The sequence below is a fragment of the Macrotis lagotis genome, chromosome 4, assembly GCF_037893015.1.
Source record: "Macrotis lagotis isolate mMagLag1 chromosome 4, bilby.v1.9.chrom.fasta, whole genome shotgun sequence".
NCBI classification, from domain to species: Eukaryota; Metazoa; Chordata; class Mammalia; order Peramelemorphia; family Peramelidae; genus Macrotis; species Macrotis lagotis.
In genome coordinates, this window is record NC_133661.1 from 134574045 (window position 1) to 134588242 (window position 14198).

Below are 14198 nucleotides of genomic sequence, written 5' to 3' on the forward strand. Positions count from 1 at the left end.
CCATCCTATCTCCTCAACCCCTGTCCCAAGCATTCTTTGACTTATATGTATGAAAATTTATGGGAAGGATCAGAAAGGGAGAATAAAGCAGCCATAGCCTGGCACAATCTCTGAGTTTCATTCACTCATTTGTAAAATAGGCATCCATATTTCCTCTAGAGCTTAATGAAGGGGAGTGAAGTGAGGTAAAATGAAATATAATGAAATATAAGCTCTGTGAAAGGATTTTAATTTTAAAAAAGTTTTTTCTTATCTTTAAATATTTGCAATATATGTCAAAGAAGTAATGCATTGTTAATTTACATTATGACAATTGACATGTGATGTACTAAACCTCAGCATTCCTCTTCTCCTTCAGATGAATTTGGGCAAAAGAAAAAATATTAATCTCTGATAGGCAGAGATATCTTATGTTTCCTCCATCTCTTTGCTCAGTAATATCAGAGTTTCAAAAACCTATTTTTCTTTATCATTGGAAAAATCTGGCTTCTCTTCACACTCAGCTAAGTGCGAGCCTTCGGCTGTTTATGTCCCTGAGTCCTTGTAAGAAAATACCTTCATGGCAGCCCTTATGATCTTGTTGGCCCAGGATTGCAACTAGTCCCAGGACCCGGAAGGCTAATCCTGGTGGGGCTGTTGACTTCATTGTGTGACCTTGAGTGAATCACTTGACCTCTTTCTGTCCCCATCAATCCACTTAGAAAAAAAAAATAGAAGATATATAACAAGAGCCTGAGGCAGCAGCTGATTAAGAGCTTTACTGAGAAGATGAATATGTAGAAATGAATCTTAGAAATTCTGTTTGCATAGAAAAATTCTAAATCCATAAATATCAGATGAGGAAGATATTTTTGAATTTCAGGTTTTAAGCGAGAAAAATCTCAATTTCAGGGAATTCAAACCATGGCTTTGTTTCGACAGGAAAGTATTTGGAAAACCTTAAAGCACTAGGTAAATTGAGTTCTTCCTAGAGACCAAACTAGACTGAGGATCTCAGAAATGTTTTCTTAGCTCTTCTGGGTTTGGGGTAAACTAACAATACAATAATATACAGAGAAAATTTACTATTTCATGTTTGACTGTTTTGAATATGTTATAGGCATGATGAGACTCTTTTTCTTTTATTTAAAATGGTGTCCTAAAACTTTCAGAATTGAAAAAAGGACCTTTTATGTTCCCTCCCAGATTTTTCATCTATTTCTAGTTTTAAATTCCTAATCAAGGTAAAAATATTACTCAGTAAATAAGTTCAACTAATATAAATATGATGACTCCTCCAGCAACTTCTCTCATTCAGTTTTCTGTTGAAGAACACTCCCTATTCATACACACAAAATTGTTTCTTAAAGGGAGAAGATCCTTCCTCTCAGGGGGTACTGAAGTTTTATGTTGGCATTCATATTCAGGAACAAGATTAGCAATTTTTGCAGCGCTGACAGTAAATCAAGAATTAAGAATTTAGTGGATAGAGCACTGGCCTTGGAGTCAGGAGTACCTGGGTTCAAATCCGGTCTCAGACACTTAATAATTACCTAGCTGTGTAGACTTGGGCAAGCCACTTAACCCCATTTGCCTTGCAAAAACCTAAAAAAAAAAGAATTAAGAATTTAAGGAAGGGATAGGGTATCCAGGATCCAGGCTGTCAGAGACTCTCAAAGACTTAAGGCCACACTCATGGCCAAGAATCCCCTGGCTAACATTTTGTCACAAGGAAAGCTATTTGGGGGTCTGAAAATGGAACTGCTCTAATGTGGAGTTCACTTGGTAGTAATTACTGTTTGTTAATATTCCAATGAATTCTAATTTAGAGTTTTATTTTGGATTAATTACTTCATCCTCAGCTTCATTTTGGTTTAGACTTATTGAAAACTTTCCAAATTATTTATCACAAAGTATACATTTTGGGGAGAAGCAATGACATACCTGTGCCATAAAGGAAACATAGTAGGGTACAGTGGAAGAATGGTTAGACTTAGAGTCAGGAAAGACCTGTGTTCAAATCTTGCTTCTAAAATGTATTCGTTATGTGAATATGAATGAATCATTTTAGTGAAATTTGCTTTAGATTTCTCACCTATCTCCTGTAAAATATACTATTAGCTTTCTGAGTTATTTGGGAAAAATACATACATACATGTGTACATACATATATAAAATACATATATTTGCTTTGCAAACCTTTAAGTGCTCATAAGTATCAGTTATTAATTTAAGAGGAAAATTATGTAATATGTAATCCATTTCTCCTCTTCCAACTGGGAAGCAGCTTAATACAGAGGAAAGCATGTTGGATTTGGAATAAAAAAAAATCTAGGTCTAAATCCTTACTCTTGGACTTTACCTGTGTGACTTTGGGCAATTCATTTAATTTCTCTGCCTCAGTTTTCTCCTGTGTAAAATTAGGAGATTTGTTCAGATGGTCTCAAAGGTCCCTTCTAGTGTTTAACATATAATCTCCCAGGATCTTGTCTTCAATTCTTTGTAGATTCAAGTACAAATCATCTATTCCTGCATTGTATTCACATTTAATCTTCATTTAGGATATGTACGCATAGCAGAATGAAAAATAATCAGAAAAGTCAAAGAAAGTAAGGTGCTGTTTCTTGCTAATATTGGGGTGTTGGAGAAAACTCAAGATCTTAAGTGAGATTTTGGATGGGATTTAACAGTCTTATGTAAGGTCCAAACATTTTCTGGTTAGTCCATATTTAAAGCCAATATTTTGCAAAACTAGGAACAGGAAAATAAAACATAAAAGTAATTCCTTGCTCCAGAAGTTACGGAAACAAGTGTTCAGATCAAATATAATCCTAAAATATAATAATCCTATTTGTCCAAGTAATTAGTGTTACAAATGTATTATAATATCTAAAGTTGTATCTAAAGGGAAAACCCCTTTCAAATTGATTTAATATAACATGAATCGAATAAAAAAGAAAATAAAAATTTAATTAACCATCCAAAACGATTCCCTCGACCCACTTTTTTTCCCAATTATCATAGATGTCTACTTTTGGTCACACTCTTGGAGGTTTTACTTTCTGAACACTTTATATTACACACAAATTACAATCAACTGTTGCTGGGGGGGTTTTTTCCAAGGAAAGTATCAATATTTTAATTTTTGGTTATCAAACTAAGAACAAACTTTTTTTTTATTTGTTAAACAAAAGGATTATACTTTAAGGTGTCCCAGGATATCACAAATATTTTCTCATTTTATCCTTACAATAAATCTCCCAATTACAGATGAGGAAACTGAGGCAGACAGAAGGAAAGTCACTTACCTAGGATCATATAATTAGTTGTCAGGCAAGATTTGAGTTCAGCTATTACCAAATCCATGTTAAAATCACTGAGTCACTTAAATTACTAGGAAATAGTTTCTTAAAAGAGGGTTCTGATTTGTTTTCTGTCAGATTGGAGATCAGAATAAATCTGTTTGAGAATCAGATTATAGAGGTTAAAATTTAGCAGGCACTGTTTGCAGTGAATAGTTTGCTGAACTAAATTTGGGAACTTGATTTTCTAACAAGCAAGGGTATAAAGGAAATAAAGAAATTATGAGTTTTGGGACGATGTGGGCAGAGAAAGAAAGATTCAGAGAGACTACATAGTTCATATTTATTGTTGAAGAGGTTTGTAGAGAGACTACATAGTTCATGTTTATTGTTGAAGAGGTTTGCAGATGTGATCTTTATTAATCCCAATATTTTATTTTATGCTTAAATTTATAATTGGACCTTAAAATCAAATGAGATGTCATTGCATCACCATCTGTTGTCCTAAAAAACAGGAACACTCAGAATTTGTAGATGGCCACTTAAAAGATTAATCCTTTTACAGTTGCAAAGCTTTTTGTATAGAACTTTGAGATTATTATTTTTAAATTGGAAATAAAAATTAGAAATATAACTGTAGAAATTTCAAACAGCTCTACTTCTATAGTGCAGAATAAATAAATGGCATATTGCTGCTTCTTCCCCTCCCACTCCAGCCCCCAACTTCCTCAATCCCTTGAGGTCTTTCAAAAAATATACCTTTCTGGAGATTCCTTTTTCCCTTTTGAAATGCATGTGGATTTAGTTTTCAGAAAGTGGAAGGTCAACAATCTTCCAGGTCAATCCTTGGCCTCAAAAGGCAAGAGTACAACAGAGAGGCCATCTCTGCACAGTGAAGAGAGAGACTAAATGACCATTTTTTTCCTTGGAGGTGACCCTTTAGGTGTTAGTATCTACACATTTGGCAGACAGTAGTGATGAGAGAATTTCATAGCAGACACACAGAATGGCTGGTGCTGGTCTAAGCTTGAAAAAAAAAACAGAAACACATTTTCTCCAGCTGTCAATCTGACATCTTTCTTAAATACACACAAAAAAGACCAATAGCATTCTCCCTTGGTCTGTTATAGGTTATAATTTTTAATATGCTTTAGATGATATAATAGGAATATGATTATGGTTATTGGAATAAAAATATTCCTCTTATAGCAATATCAGTTCCATCTAAATGTACAACTAAACACAGATATACACAGACATAAACACAGATATTTTCTACTAAAAATCCGCCCTTGCCCTTTCCTTTTTAAGTAGGACAACAAAAAAAAAATGCCCACCAACAGTGCGAGGTTGGCCAAATTCTATTTCATTTGTATCCTAGACTATAATTTGAACCCAGGCTTCAAAAGCAAAAACCACAGTGAACTAACCCATTATGCCATATGTCTAGGGCAAGCCTGCTCCTTTCAATCAGAAGCATGGCTGCATCTGTCATAAGACCTCAGTCTGAAGCTGAGCTGAAACCCAGCCCAAGCATGGAGCTCACATCACACAGACCTATGATTCCCAGAACTAGGCTACAAAATTTCAAGGAAGAGGTCTTACACCCCTAAGGCTGCCCGTTTCATTTGAACAAAAAAGCCTTTGGGGACAACATGTACTCAGGGATGGGTCCCCCCACCTCCTCCCCAGGATGGACACTTCCAAATTGGAACATCTGAACAAAAACACCAAAGCAGAGAGGATGAAGAAATAAAAATCAGAGCAACAATTCCTGCCGCTTTCCATTGGAACTTTAATGGTATATCTGCGGAAAAGTAATAAACGGGATATAGTCCATTAGGCAAGAACAAATTTTCTTCCCATAATTTTATCTTTGTTTAATTGAATATTTAATTAGTATAAATATAAAGCTAATTTTTTTATGTGTTCAGTACATTTAGCAAGAAGTGTTGATCCTGGGCTCTATCTTGAAAAGCATTTATGCAGACACGGACAGCAACCATGCCCTTCTTGTCCCCTTCCGTGCGCTAATAGAAGTGAGCGGGTCATTTGGCATTAGCAAAGGAGTAAGTTAGCATTTGCACTGAGCTGAATCTTGCCAGACTGTGTGCATATTGGAGCCAGTAGACAGTGGCTCCTTTCACGTTGATGAATGGCTTTTTTCAAGCGTTCTGCTCCCTAGTTATGAGAAGGGTGACCCGGTCAGGAGACGACTTTATGAAGCTATAAAAAATGTATGTCACTTCGGACTCTCTAATGTCACGAAAAAAAAAAGTGCAAAAATGGCAGGGTAATAAGGCTGTTTTCAATGCTCTAAATAGCTTTCTGTCTACAGTCCTGGGTGATGCTGGAAGTGGGGCTGAAGATGGCTTCAACAAAGCATTGTTGTCGCTTCTTAAAAAAAAAGATTTGTTTAGCTTTGCTTTCTTTCACAGAAATCCTTGTGAGGATGACAATGAGACATTTTGAGAATGCAGGTTGGACGGCTCTGTATTAGGCGCTCTGAGAGGTACAATGTATTTTTAAAAGCATGTAATCTACTCAAGGTGGTGACGACTTTTAAGTATGCAGAACAGCTAGAGAGAAAGCCACTACAAAGCAAACGGAGTTTTGAAAGGGGCCTTTCATCTAATATTTTAGAAAGTCTTCCCTCTGTGTCACAAAGAATAGAAAAAGAGAGAGAGAGAAAGAAAAAAAAAGTAAAGGGTTGCCAGGTACACTTGCCCCTCTGCCTTTGGATGAATACTCTGGAGTTTACAGATACTGGCATGTAGATTTTAACAAAGGCAGCCCTCTGTAGACCCATAATTTAGCATTCATTGAATTCTCCCATTGCTTTTTAAGCTTTGATATGCATATTTCATTGCATCAGATGCTTTCTTTTTCAGGGATGTAGCACATTTTTAAAACTGATGTTAAAATGTTAATTTGCACAAGGTAAGTGGCTTGGAGGATGGAGGTCATAGGTTTTGCCTTTATTAAGGCTTCAATTAGTAGCTGGTGAACTCCAGGACACCCCAGCTGGGTTCACTGACTGTAGTTGCCAGGGGTTGGGTTGCAAAACAAGGAGTCCTATTCCAAGTTCAGGTTTGCTTTCTGCTTTCCAGGAAGGGACTTGAAAGCTTTCCCCCAACATCTCACCTGCACTGGAGCAATTTGCATGAATGACAAGGAGAGCAATATCAAACCACATCAAATGTTGGATTCATCGATGGTTCTGACTAGCAACTCAGAAAAGAATGGATGATTATAAGGTAAACCCAGGCTGCTCTTTTAGCCAGTTCTTTTTCCTCTCCACCTTATATTTGTATTTCAAAAAGGGACTTCTTGATAAAAAAAAAAGCTTTCAACTTTACATGGAAAGTAACCAGAAGGAAAAGGAAAATGTTTTGGTGGAATCTTCTCTCTGTGCTAAAGGATAGAATGATGAAAAGATACTGAATTAAATAAGGAAATGAAATAGAGGTTAGAGCTCTCACAATTACCAATACTTGCAAAAACAAGATGGTGGCTTTATTTTTAAAATAGCTGAAATCTGAAAGCCATCTAATAAGATTAAGGGAGACTTGGTTATTTTTGTCAAAAGTCATCTTTCACTAATACAATTGTGTAACTTGAAGATGATTGAATTGAATATGACAGTCATTTAAATTTAGATGATCTCAAAAGTTCAGAGTCTGAAATAGTTTGTCTAAAGAAGTTAGGTGGGAAAGAAATCATTTTAATATATACTAAATTACTAGTACACTAAATACTAGTAAATGTACATTAAAGAATACATGTGTTCCCTTGGCCCTAGATCATATTTAACTTAGGCAAACCCCTATCATCTAAAATGTAGATTCCACAAGTTTCCCCAGTTCATAACTAGCTCTCAGCATAGTATGTATTTATTGTTCCTTTAAAGCTACAAGTGGTTACTTAGCCCTCAATATAAAGCTATGGTTGTGAAAAGAGTTCTGGGTTTTTGTTCAAATTTTAGTTGAACTATTAACTTATCAGTCCAAACTTAAATCACTTAACCTTTATGGGCCTCAGTTTCCTCATCTGTGAAATGAAGGGAATGGACTAAATGACCTCTGAAGACCTTTCTAGTTCTAATTTTCTGATCTTCTAAAAACTGGGCCTAAAAGAGGAATCTGAAATCTCCTCTGTCTTTAATCTAACTTTCTTCACTGTCCTTCATGTATTTATGCCCTCAAACAGTTTAAGTCCTATGACATAAAATATATATTTTTGCAAGAAAAATTCCATACCACTTAAGAATTTATTAACAATTTACATAATTGCTTAAGTAATCTGCATAATTGACAGAAAGTCTAATTTGACCCTAGTTCAACTGCAACACTTATGGTTTTAAATTGAAACTGGTATAATTCATTTATGAGAGTAATTAAGCCATGGTGTCTAACAAATACAAAGTATGCTGCCTGGGGCCTCCAAGGCCAGAACATGCTATTAGAATGTTTTATTTAAATATGCCAAATCTATTCATCTATATAGTAACCCATGTTAAACTATATCAAATGCCTTTTTTGACCTTGAATATGCTCTGTCCCCTTTAAAAAGATAAGTTAATATAATTGATTTTTCTTTTGAGATTCAACTAAAGACTAAAATAGGTTTAAAGTAAAAGTAGACAATCTCCAGGAAGAGTTTTCATTGGAATCTACCATAATCCTAGGTTTCATGCTTTCAAGCATGAAGTATTCAGAGTTTTAGTATTTACAAGGAAATAAGGACCCATAATTACTTTTTGGTTAGGTTCAGACAAGATGACTAATTTTCAGTTGGGTAAAGAAAGTGGGAAATCTTTCTGCTTAACCCTAAATGAAAGCCTATTTAAAATGCATAATTAGTTTGACTAATTGAGGTTTATTCAACCCAAACATGAAAGGAAAGTGCACAAAAAATGCCTATGGTGTTATCTAGGGAAGAGCAAGGTTAATTTGACCACAAGCACATACCACTCAACAAAACCTCTTCAGGTGGAACATTTCAGGTCCCTTGGTTTCCTTTATCATCACCACCTGTGCAGCATCATGAACTTTGAGAACACAGAGCAACATGATAAAATAAAGGAGATTTTTCTGTAGTGATTATTCCATTCTGTATTTTTTTTTCCTCTTTCACATTCACTGGATTTAGTTTAGAATGGTGGCAATGTACACATTAGAAAACAACATTGTGAGATGATCAACCTTGATGGAAACAGCTCCTCTCAGCAGTTGAGAGGGCTGGGACAACTGTATTAGACCTTCTATGGACAATATTATCCCTATCCAGAGGAAGAAAAAATAAAACAAAACAAAAAACAACCCTTCAGAATCTGGTAAACACTTTATAAAAATTATCTCATATATTTCTTTCCCTTAATCCTAATTCTTCATTACCAAAAATGACTAATCTGTAAATGTTTATCAAAAATGTGTACAATGCTAACCTGACCTTTGCCACTGGGGGAGGGGTGTGGGAAGGGAGGGTGGAAGGAAGTTCTACTACTTAAAAATATACATGCACATATAGATGAAAAATATTTTTAAAAAGATAAACTTTTTTTCAAAAAGAATGGTGGTAATGCCATTGAAATTACAGCTTAACCAAATATTTTATATTTTCTTGAGCAGGCAAATGTCAACCCTCTCTCAAAATGAAATAAATACAACAAAATAAAACAAGTAAAAACTCAACTTTCAACACATTTGGATGAGAATTTTGTTGTTATTATCGTTAAGTATTTTGTTTCATCATTTTAGTCAAGCCTGAGTCTTTTTGACCCCATTTAGGGTTTTCTTGGCAAAAGATGCTAGAGGGGGTTGTCATTTCCTTCTCCAGCTCATTGGATAGAGGAGGAAACTCAGGCAGAGTTGAGTGACTTGCCCACAGTGACACAGCTAGTAAGTATCTGAGGCCAGATTTAAATTTAGGAAGATGAATCTTCCTTACTCCAGATGAGGGAATCTATCTACTATGCCACCTGACTGCCTCTAATTTAACTATAACTATAGTAAAATGGAGGAAGGGAAGAGAAGCCTGAAAAGATAAAAGAAAAGAGCTTCCCACATTTCAAATTACTAGGTTTGGGAATTTCTACCTCTCCAGCCAGACACGTCAGGGGACAAGATAGGGAATAGTGACTTTAATATGCTCTGGGGAAGCCAAGAAGATGATTCAGAGAGCTAAACAATAGGCTGTGGCTGAGTTTCTTAAAAGTCAGTAGTCCCGTAGGCATCCTTTGTTTATATCTCTTTATCTATGATTATTGACTAATTTGAAATGTGGAGAATGACAATATGCCTTACTTAGAAGGGAGCAAAGCTACTGAGAATAGAATGTCCTATAGACCCTAGGAGTGATTTCCGATAAACTGAACTTCATCTGAATAATTTAAATGGCTTCTGATGTTTTACCAGACCTGTGTATAGTAATTTTTCCTATGGGGCAAGTGGCAAGAATACCTTGTCAGCACTGCTGGGGAGATGGGACAGAACAGACCTCAAATGGGGTTCAACTGCACTGGGGAGGAAGCAGACACTATTGGGTAACTTCATATTCTAAGTATTTGTTTTTGATAAACAGGTGCTAAGAAAGATCATGGCAGGGGTCAATACGGAGCTAATCTTAGAGCCAGGATATCATAAATTCCAGACCTACCTTTGAAACATACTAGTTGTGTGTGTGTGTGGGGGGGATTCTGGCCATATTACTCTCTAGCATCTCTCAAATACTTAAATTGCAGAAAAGCTGAGGGTTTATATTTGTAAAAGAAATTCCCAAGAGTTCAATGAATAAAATTATAAGTTAAGCCCCTATTTTCATTGCTACACAGATAATAAATTTAGTTATTTCTTCCTATGGACCACATGCAATGAAGGTGTCCTTTAAATTCCAAGACCCTTCTTCCCTTTTATCTTAAGAAATTGGATCTATAAGTGAATCACACATTTAAATCTCAAAATGGAGGTCTATGGAGTTTGAGTTTTTTCCTTATGTTGTTTAAATAGAGGCAAAATCTCAGGAACAGAAAATGAGGAGGGGGGGATTAGGAAAAAATGGTAGAAAATGACAAATACATGGAGAATATAGAAGGGACACTATGAATAGGGGAAAAAATAGCTGTGAGGCAAGGGAAAAAAGGTAGCCCTTAGACCTTGAATAAGGTATAATGATATTGTCATAGTCTTGCCCAAGATCCTAAACAAATGATAACCCCAAATTTGGAATGCCCATGTGCCTTATTTGCTTCAAACTCAATGCACATGGTAGACAATAAATGCTTGTTGATTTATTTGTGCTCCAAGACATTAAATGGAATTTCTCTCCTGCTTTCCCAACCTTTAGGCCTTTAGTCTAAGCATTATCTTTGTCTTAGGCTAAGAACCTTAAATCTTAGATATAAACTTCTATGGAGGCTCATTGGGCATAGGCTCCTCAATGGATAGCTCACATTTTATGAAACCTATGTTTTCTCTAGGATCTTGGTGCTTTCTAGGTTTTATGATTATGTTTATGCTTCTGCTGTCATATAGAAATCTCCTAGTCTTGCTCTGATTCTCTGTTTCTCCTTCTCATTTTATTAAGGGTGGGACTTCCCTATAAGGTTCAGATTGTATAATTTAAGTAACCACTTCTGTGGCCAGCAAAATCTGGCCCTGAATATGGGATGAAGTTGGGAAGACACTCATAGTATAATACTGTCCTGCAGGTTTTCAAGGGATGGCCAAAGCAACCAATGATTTGAATTATTGAATAGTAAAGCTGGGTCTAATACATATATAATCTAATACAGATTTGATTATGAATTGGGTCCAGAATTGAACTCAATGGATTGCCTGTAACAAACTATTTTTAATGACTTCAACTTCCTTAAAACAATGTTCTGGTGATATCACATAGTTGCATGGGACGTAAGCATTTCTAGAGAACTGGAGCTGAAAGGGCAATAGAGATATGTATGGCAGAGATGTACAGGCCACAATATATTTAAGTGAAGAATTGTATAATAAGATTAGTATAAAGGATATCATCAGAACTATCAGTATTCAGGAAAAAAAAAGTTGAACTGATCACAGAGCAAGAACAAAGGGTCCAATCTGAGTTAAAACTGTTATTTTGAAAATATTTCTGTGGAGAAATAGAAAGTTAGCATGCTCTGGAGAATCTCTAACACTTTACTTTCTAAATGGACACCTTGCTTTCTCCATTTGCATCCTTGTAATGTCATGGGAATAAGAAGGAGCCTGGCAATTTGGGCAGATGATCTGTGGCATAGTTGTTGGAGGAAATGGACTAGGGTGGCATGAACAGGCATGGATAGACTATGATTTGCATCTTTAGAGGGAGGGTGCTTGAGATTCTACTCCTAGAATTCATGAATATATAATTTACATATCTCTCTAGTTCTATGCATCACTTAAGGAAGTAATTCTGTACAAATTTTTAAACTATGTCTTATAATAATATTTACTTTAAAATATTCAATCATGTGAAAAAGGCTCACTATGAGTCTTAATTTAATCAGCCTCCTGAGGTTAGAGAGCTTTCTGATAGGTGGTAAGCCTTTTTTAAGTTGTCAATGTCACCTCAGGACTCAAACTCAAACCACAAATCTCTGTACCTCTATCCTCCTTGAGCTAGTAAACGGGAAGGATATCAGTAGGATTAAATACATTCAGGAATTGAACAGTCAAATTAGAAAGGGTGATTGAAGAGTAGTAAAGGGAAGAAGGGGGCAACAACAGCAAAGACCTGGAACATAGAACTCCAAGGCTTGGGGAAGAGAGGATAATACTTAAACACTTACTCCTTTGGATATTCCTTTCAATAGCATCCTGTGAAACTGCTACTTTTCACGTGGCAAACATTTGTATGTGAAAACAAACACATGCACAAATGCATGAATTTGATCCAAGAAAGTATTTCCATCAGAAAACACAGATTTTTGTAGCAAAAATAACATAATTCTTGCCTCTTAGAAAATTAGGGATTTATTTTTATTTCCTGTTTCCATTCTGAAAATGGGCTCTGTTCAATTCAACAAACATTGATTTAACTGGACTGAAAACTAGATCTGCTCTGAATTAAAACTGGTCTACTCTGAAAACATTTCTATAAAGAAATAGAAGATGTTAGCCTGCTCTGGACAATCTCCAATGTCCTATCTTCTAAATAATCAGGAAATCATCCTTTATCAACCCCACAATATAAGGCAATTGGCACTGGAAGCTCTTGGGGGATTTTTACTCATAGTTGGAATTTCTCCTGAACCAAGTTCATGTTTAGGAATCATCGTGATTATTGTTTTGCTTGGGCAGTAGCCTGAACTAAATCAAGAAATAGAAGAAACCACAGAGGCCAACTTTATTCAATTCTTTAATTTTACAGATGAAGAAATTGAGGCAAGGTGAGGTTAAGGTACATTCCCAAAGTCACCTGGGTAGTAGACAAGATGCAAAGATAAAAGGGAGTGCCAAATCTTCCTGATATTTTAATTGTGATGGTATGGAATGTCCATCTCAAATCATGGTTACCATTGAACCAATGAAGAGGTCTGGTAAGTATATTCCATTTTTTTCAAATTAAATTCTGGAATAATTAACTATCTGAGACACTGATCATTTATGGGGTTTTGAGATAATTTTTATTTGGTATGATAGAGTTAGACCATTATAGTAAAGTGCAAAGATGATTCCCAAACTTAATTTTAACAATTGGCCAAGGTCTACCATAGTAGATGATCCTTTTATCTGTTTCTCTAGCCATTGATAGAAAAAGCCTTTGTATCTCCCCAGCTCTTCCCACTCTTTGCCACCCTTCTTCCCAGCATTTATTCTCTTGAAACAGGACATGATTTATCCTGGTCAAATATTTCTTAGAGTATGCTAACCATACTTTATACAAATGTACTTGGCTTCCTCTGTTTATGTATGTTCAGGAGAGTGGAAGAGTGATTTGTGGGCAGCTGCCACATATCCCTGCTCTTAAATACTCAATAGACAAAGAGATCTGCAATCTTATTGAAGAAGAGGCAAAAGGGAAGAAAGAACAACACACTTTGAAAATCCAGCCAATGGATCATCAGCCCCTGAGTAATCAGTATTTATTTAGGCTACAACTACAATGGAATTTGTATTTGTACAATTTGAATAAATATTTGTATAAATAATTCTATTTGTAATACTTTTCTGTTTTTCAAAATCATTTCACATCTCAGTTGAACTTTACAATTATCCTATGTGCTAGATAGGTTAAATTTTATAATTGTGTTAAAGATGAATAACACTAGGCCCTGAGAAATTCAATGGTATCCTAAAACCCAAAAAGAAAATTAGTGACAAGGCAGGTCTAGGACTTGGATCTCCTGAATCATAATGAAGTATTGTTTACAGGATAGCACATAACTAGTCTATATACTAGTGATAGCTGATTTTATAATTGTAAATGTCCTAGCATCATAAGGAGGAAAACCTCCAAAACTACTTCTGCTGGGGAAAAAATACACAAAACAAGATTTTGATGTCTGTTTTCTTTTATATCACATGATTAGAACATCTCAAGAACAAAGCCTTTTGCTTTATTGGTGGAAAATGTACAAAATAAATGAGAAGCCATTTTTCTTGATAACTATGTTAAGTTTTACTTTAGCTATGAATTAAGGCATCTGCTCTGAGATTATTGGGCATACACATTTCACAATTTAAAAAAAGACTAATTAATGTCAAAATGTAATTTTTATTTTAGGAAGCATATATCAAAGAGCAAAATGGTAACAAGTGACCCATGTTTATTTTAATTCTATTTCATGGTCCACCCACAGTATGCATCTCTTCTGGATATCAGAAAAATAACATTAGCCATTGAAGCACATTCAATAAGGATTGTAGATGTCCTCTCTTCTGGTACATTTATATATCC

General features: G+C 35.4%; 1 long non-coding RNA gene across 2 annotated transcripts in view; it reads right to left on the minus strand.

The window, feature by feature from the left end:
- The window catches only part of LOC141521526 (uncharacterized), a 48203-nt gene that overhangs the window by 8973 nt on the left and 25032 nt on the right, over positions 1-14198 (minus strand). Inside the window, exon 2 of one of the 2 annotated variants that reach the window (XR_012477961.1) lies at positions 1533-6695. This is a non-coding gene — a long non-coding RNA (uncharacterized LOC141521526). The remainder of the gene's footprint in view (positions 1-1532; positions 6696-14198) is intronic. The other variant, XR_012477962.1, reaches the window with a different exon arrangement.